At 38.3% G+C, this 7752-nt stretch overlaps 1 non-coding gene across 1 annotated transcript; it reads right to left on the reverse strand.

Annotated features, from left to right (window-relative positions):
* Positions 1 to 1249: 1249 nt before the first annotated feature.
* Positions 1250 to 1355, reverse strand: LOC141609578 (small nucleolar RNA R71). Its single transcript, XR_012527502.1, has one exon. It is a non-coding gene; the product is annotated as a small nucleolar RNA R71 (small nucleolar RNA).
* Between the last annotated feature and the right edge of the window lie 6397 nt (positions 1356 to 7752).

Genomic DNA, 7752 nt, shown 5'->3' on the forward strand with positions numbered 1-7752 from the left:
CTCACCTTTCTTCATTGTTTGATTAAGTGCTCTATAAATAAAAGTTGTAGGGTGTTTTGATAGCTTGATTAAGTTAAGATTTGATACTTGATGAAAGTTATGTGTCTATCTTTAGGGAGGCCAAGATATTGGACCTCTTACCTAAGTTAACTTCTACCCTTACCCGGTTATTTACCCCTTGTTTACCTTTACCAACTTATGGGAACCCGAATACCCTAGCTTTAATATAAATCGTCTACACCTTAGTTTTGTCATTGCTTAGTTGCTTTAATTAGTTATTTAGACTTCAAATCCTCTCTTGTTCGACTAAAATATACCTTGATCAAATTGAATAGAAACCCCCACCATCCTCGTGTTCGATACCCGATAGATACTACATTTTTATCGGAGTTTTATAAATTATTTTGATAGTTGGAAAAGACGACTAAATTCTTACTCATCAAATGGCGCCATTGCTGGGGATGACATTATGTTATGTTTAGTTTGTTAAAGGTTCTAGCTTTCGTCTTTACTTGTTTGTTTGCTTTAGTAGTTGTGTGCTTCATTGTAGAGTGTGTAATTTTTGTATTTCCTTAGTGTGTAAAAGCACTAGGAGACTAACGGTTTATTGAGTGCATGCCTAGGAGGAACATAAAGCTTTACTCTTTAACTCCGACCCCGAGAGGCTATTTCGAACCTTAAGGACAAGGACCATTGGAAGGGTTAGGAATTCTCCTAAAGCAACCATAGACCAAGAAAACTCACCCACACAACCAATCATTGAAACCACAACCTAACTACAACTAAACAACACAATTGTGCCTCCAATAGAAAATCCTTTTCACGACTTCCAAATTTCAACTCCACCTCAATCACCACCCCTCATATAAAAAACCCACAACCAACAATGGCTTTACGTGACCATAACCACCCCGACCATAATGATGCTTGTAACCCAATTAACTTTGGTCCCTTGGCTCCGAACAATTTCGAAATGCGCCCCGCCCAAGTTGGCTAGATAGAAAAGGATTGTTTTAGTGAGAATATCGATGAGGATGCTCATGCCCATATTAGGAAATTCAAGAACAAAGTGTGCATGATGAAACAAAATGGAGTGTCCGAGGAGACTTTGAGGTTGATGTTGTTCCCATTGTCTCTAACGCGCAAGGCGGATTGTTGGTTGAATGTTCACCCACCAGACACATTTACCATGTGGGATGCTTTAGTCAAGGCATTCCTAGCAAAGTATTACCCGACATCTAAGACCGCCATGCTCCGAAATGAGATTCAAACTTTCTAGCAAGAAGAAGGAGAGTCCTTGGGTGAGGCATGGGCGAGATACCAAGATCTCATTGCTAGTGTCCTCACCACGGGATTCCGGCTTGGTACATTACTCAAACCTTCTTTCAAACTTTACTACCTAGAACCAAGGACATGGTGAATGCCACCACGGGAAGGGGATTCGACCATTTGGGTGATAATGAGGGCACGACTCTCATTAAAAAGATGGTAGACTCGGAAGCCAACTATGGTATAAGAGAAAATGTGCTAAGAAGGAATGGCCGGTATCCAAAGGAGAACTCTCCTAATTCGAATACCGAAACTAATGCTAAGCTTGACCTACTCACCAAGCAACTTGAGCAATTGAATAGGAATCAAGTTCATCAAGCTACCACCTTCCATGGTCCACCCATGGAGGAGGTAGGCTTTGTTAGTATTTTCGATCATGTAAGACTCATCTTATGATGATAAAATTACTTACTAATTTTATGTGACGGTCTAAAATCTATATGCATGCAAAGATTTTAAGACGGAAAATTCCTTACATCGGGTATAAGGCGAAATGGAAACCACAAAGATCGCCTATCTTTATAGTTCTTGAGCTATGTAAATGTGGATGATCCTCCTCTTACACCAAACCACCAAAATAGATGGTCTCCTTTGTTGTGCACCCAAGAGTAGCCCAAAACTTACTACAAATAATATTAACTAGATATTATTTGAGTATTATGTATGTATATTTGACATACTAACTAATGTTATTAACTTGATAATATTATTAGTTAACTTTTATATGTGTTTTAATGTAAAAGGAGGAACAAAATAAGATGGAAAAGTTGGTCTTTTGATGGTGTATAAAACAAACAACCAAAGACCAATTTTTCCTTCAAATTTTCAACCTAAGAAATGTTGGAAGGACTTGGGTATATATAGGCATGCAAATGTATACAATTCACATACAAATGCTAGTGGGCGTGGCCTACTTTTTCCACTCACAATGAGTGTATTAGTAGGTGTAAAAACCAGTCCATATGGGCTCCTACAGGTCCATTTCAGTTTTCGACATTTGCCCCACAAATGCTTATAAATCTTATATTTAATTATCTGACATAATTAAATATTAATTTGATTATTTAACAATTAAATAATACAAATTAACTATTAATGACCACTTAACTATTAAGTATTCATTAGTCCATTTTATCAACATAAAATGTGTCATTGGAACCCTTATTAGCTAATTTACAACCTCTTGTAAATTTAAATAGCTAATTATCTCCACCTCACAACATACACACATATCGTATAAAACTAATTAATTAACAATTAATTACTAAATTCTAATTTATATTTATTAATTAATTATCACATAATTAAATAATAAATCCTCTTGGCCCGAGTTCGTAACCCGTTATCAAATAATACATTCACACGACTTATTAAAAGTCAACTAATACAAGGAATTAATTATATCGTATCTCATACAAATAATTAATTTATCCAATTTGGGCGTCATCCTATAGGTGTGACCTAAAGGGATCAGCTGATCACCGCCGTCACACGACAGTAATGTCAAACTCTAGTCAGCCAATCATTACCGATTAACGATGACCAGCTGACAAATAAATAATATAAATCCCTGATATTCCTTTTACGAGATTTAATATGTAAACGCACTTACTGTGGAGAACACTACTCCAACAATCTCCCACTTGTCCGACACAAGTGTGCGCTACCAATTCTCTTGTCAAATAATATCTCTCACTCAATGCAAGATGTCTTTCAGGTCGTTCTTGCACGTGATCATATCATAACGTGGTTTCCTCGATCCGGAGAATGACTGTCTAACCGAATAATCTACTATAAATCTCATCCGAGCGTGGCCACACATTTCCAGTCACCTCTGCTCGAGTGGCCTTGAGATAAACTATGACATAAATGGACAATCCCATTGACCTATTTTCTTCGTTCGATACAGATCACAATGACCTAGTAAATGCTCATTGGCCTCCTTTTACGGCGCGACCTAGAACAAAAACCTAAGCCACCGGAAAACCGCACCAACTCAGACAAATAGTCACCAGTCTAAAGAATTGACTCGAAGGAATAAATAGAAATCCTCGCCAAGACCTAGCAACTAAGGACTATATAAATGGTCACTGTCCGACAAATCGTCTCACAATCTGCCTATGTAATCGACCAGCCATCTCAATAGCCATATGACAGTCGAACTTGTCATCTATCGCCTTACAATCTAGTCACTCCGAGACGTCACCTCATTAAGTAACTAGGGACAAAAATACAATGTTAATCCAGTTCACTTTAATAGGGTTCGACGTTGTCACTACAACCTATTTGGACAAAACAAAGTATTTAAATTCAGATATAAAAATGAATACAACGATAAATGTAATTATCATATATGAAATAATAAATACAATATCTTAATTATTACATATCGTATAATTTACAACAGTTCTGGCATTCGTCTCAATCCCCATAGAAACTACATGACTATCATGTTTAGCTTGAGACAATGACTTGGTTAAAGGATCAGCGATGTTGTCAGCTGTCCTAACCTTATAGACTGTAATTTCTTTCCTTTCAATCAAATCTCTAATTACATGAAATTTCCTGAGTACGTGTCTAGACTTCTTACCAGACTTGGACTCTTTTGCTTGAAAAATTGCCCCACTGTTATCACAATACAAAGTGATAGGATCCTCGGCGGTCGGAACTACTTTCAGTCCCTCTAAGAATTGCCTAATCCAAATAGCTTCTTTTGCAGCTTCAGAGGCTGCAATGTACTCAGCTTCCGTTATAGAATCAGCAGTCACAGACTTCTTAAAACTTCTCCAGCAAACCGCCCCTCCGTTCAACTAAAAGACAAAACCAGCTTGGGATTTCAAATCATCCCTATCGTTTTGGAAACTAGCATCCGTATAACCTCTTATACGTAATTCAGATTCTCCTCCAAACACTAAGAATGAATCCTTAGTCCTTCTCAAGTACTTCAGAATATTCTTGACGGCTATCCAGTGACTCTCACCTGCGTTTTCGATAACAAATCGTCATACTCAAAGCATACGAGATGTCAGGACGAGAACACATCATAGCATACATGATCGATCCAACAGTGGAAGCATAGGGAATCGATTTCATGCGTTCAATATCCTTAGGCTTAGCGGGACACTGTGACTTACTCAAAGTAATCCCACTACATATAGGTAGAAAATCTCTCTTGGAGTTTTTCATATTGAATCGGTCAAGAATCTTATCGATATAGGCTTCTTGACTCAAAGCTAATATCCTTTTGGATCTATCCCTATAGATCCGGATACCCAAGATGCGCTGAGCTTCTCCCAAATCTTTCATTTAGAAGTGATTTCCTAACCACTTCTTGACGAAGCAAAGCATATCTACATCATTCCCAATGAGTAATATGTCGTCCACATAAAGAAGTAAGAAAACAACTTTACTCCCACTAAACTTCATATATAAACATGGTTCCACAACACTTCGAGAAAAACCATTCTTTTTAATAACATGATTAAAACGATGATTCCAACTCCTTGACGCTTGCTTAAGACCATAAATGGATCTCTTATGTTTGCATACTTTGTTAGGATTTTTAGGATCAACAAAACCTTCAGGTTGTGTCATAAACACTTCTTCTTCCAGAAACCCGTTCAGGAAGGCGGTTTTGACAACCATTTGCCATATCTCATAATCATGAAATGCAGCAATCGCTAACATTATCCGAACCGATCTAAGCATAGCAACTGATGCAAAAGTTTCATCATAGTGTAAACCATGAACTTGGGTGAAACATTTTGCCACCAATCTAGCTTTGTAGACATCTTTATGTCCATCCATGCCGATTTTAATCTTAAATATCCACTTACACTGAAGAGGTCGAACATCTTTAGGTAAGTCAACCAGTTCCCATACCTGATTTTCGTACATGGAATCCATCTCGGATTGCATGGCCTCGAGCCATAGCTTAGAGTCAGAACTAGTAATAGCTGCTTTGTAGGTCTTAGGTTCATCACTTTCAAAAAGTAAAACCTCATAGTCACCATCTTCCTCGATAACACCAAGGTATCTATCAGGCTGGCGACTAACCCTCTCTGACCTCCTAGGTTCAGAAAGAAGGATAACTGATTCAGACGTAGAAGGAACATCTTTCTGTACTGTCACATCAGTTTGTGGCTCTTGAACTTCATCAAGTTCCAATTTTCTCCCACTCTGTCTTCTAGAAATAAACACTTTTTCTAGAAAGACAACTTCACGAGCAACAAACACTTTGTTCTCGCTACTATTGTAGAAGTAATATCCACAAGTTTCCTTAGGGTAGCCTACAAAAATACATTTTTTAGAACAAGGTGCAAGCTTATCGTCAGACTTGCTCTTGACATAAGCATCACTACCCCATACTTTCATGTATCGCAAATTCGGGACTTTCCCTTTACATATCTCATATGGAGTTTTGTCTGTTGCTTTAGTGGGACATTGATTAAGTGAGCGTATAGCATATGAAATGGCAAAACACCAAAATGACTTAGGCAACTCAGTTTGACTCATCATTGATCGGACCATATCAAATAAAGTTCGATTCCTCCTTTCAGCCACACCATTTATGATGCGTGTGTTTTATATAAGGTTTTTACCTCCTTTTTACACGCATTTCTGTACTATTTTATGTGGCATCTAGCTACAAATACCCCCGATTAGTCTACTTTGGTTCGTTCTGTGTAAATTGCAGGTATGGACCGAAAAGAAGATAAATTAAGCCCAAACTCGTCCCATTTGCATACATTTATGGAGAACAAGGAATCGGAGCTTATAATCTGTGACTTTGAAGACGCGTGAGCTGGTTTCGGAAGGTGTCCTAGTGCCTAAACGTGCCAAAATAGCTCGATCGACTACTTTTCCAGCCGATCGAATGCTTTATATAATGAAGATTACTCGATCGAGAATTCCTAGTACTCAATCGAGAAGGCATTACAAGGGGTTACTCGATCGAGCGGTTTATTTCCACTCGATCGAAGGGTTTGTCGCCAAGTTACTCGATCGAGCGGTTTTATTCCACTCGATCGAGTGGTTTGCCCTGTAATTGAGTTTTTCCGCCTATTTTCGTATGGGCTTTTGTAAATAGGCCTTTGGATTAGGTTTAGAATTGATTTTTCGTATGCTACTTAGGCAGTAGACTCCATAATTCACTGCACTTCATCTTTTTCCACTGCTTCCTTCACTTTGCTCTTCTTTTACTCTTTGATACTCGGATTCGGATTTGTAATCGGTATTATTATTCCTTTTAATTTCTTAATCATAATTGTTATCTTGTTTCTATCTTTCTCTTATTGCTTTCATTATTACTCTATTCAATCTTTATTAGCTTTATTATGTTCAATTCCCATTACCTATATATTATTGTTGTTGATTGGATAGTAATGTGTAGCTAATTCCCTTTTGCTAAGACTAGGGAATCCATGATTATGAAGGGAGAGTGATTGAATTATTAGGTTAATGCTTGTGTAGTCCTTGTTGTTAATCGCTGCACTTATATCTGTCTAATTGAGTTGACGCAATTACACATTTAAATTATAGTAAACCTTGAACTGGACCGGAAGGTTGGAAGGGGTGAGACTCGTAACGAACATTAGGGCACCGTAGTGAGGGCGGAAGCTAAGCTATTTGTGCTTTAGGGCGAATTGAGACCGGAAGGAGATATTCACTGCCCCTTTGACCATACTTGCATTGACCTGACCCCTAGATTGCTTGACTGAATGATCATGGTGAACCGACTGTCTTAGCTGCTTTTTCCTTGTCTGCTTAATCTTTATTCTTCTGCCTTTTTCTCTTTCTCATTCTCATTAGTTTAGAACAACCCAATTAAAACCCCCCCAATTTGGTTACCGTGACGAATTAGACAAAGTTGTCATTTTCCCATCTCCCTGTGGAGATCGACCCAACTTCCCTAGCTATATTAGTTAGAGCCAGTTGGTTATTTTTTATAGGTATACGACTGCCCTGTCAAATTTTGGCGCTGTTGCCAGGGAGGTGGCGCAATTTTGTTGCTTTATTTAAGTTTGTCTTTCGTCTCAGGAATTTATTCCTTGAGACTGATCTCATTTTTGCAAAGTTTTTGATCAGTTGCCGGATATCTGTTCTAGAAAGAGAACATTGTCATACCTGCTCCAGTTTGTAAATTCTATCTGCCAGAATACCAAATATAGCCAGCCATTCCGAGTCTAATGTGGATTCCCTTCCAAAAGGTTTCTTACTACCCACTACTGAGTCGGGAACTTTTGGAATCCACCCATCCTACATACAGCTGGTTGAGAGAAATCTTTTCAGGGGGGTACCTGAAGAAGATCCGTGCAGGCATATAGAGCTATTTATGGAGTATTGCTCTACCTTCCCTCTTGCTGCTGGGGTGACACAGGACAAAGTGAAGGAAGTTCTCTTTCTCTTCTCTTTAGCTGATGA

This window comes from Silene latifolia, chromosome 10 (genome assembly GCF_048544455.1).
Source record: "Silene latifolia isolate original U9 population chromosome 10, ASM4854445v1, whole genome shotgun sequence".
Taxonomy (NCBI): Eukaryota; Viridiplantae; Streptophyta; class Magnoliopsida; order Caryophyllales; family Caryophyllaceae; genus Silene; species Silene latifolia.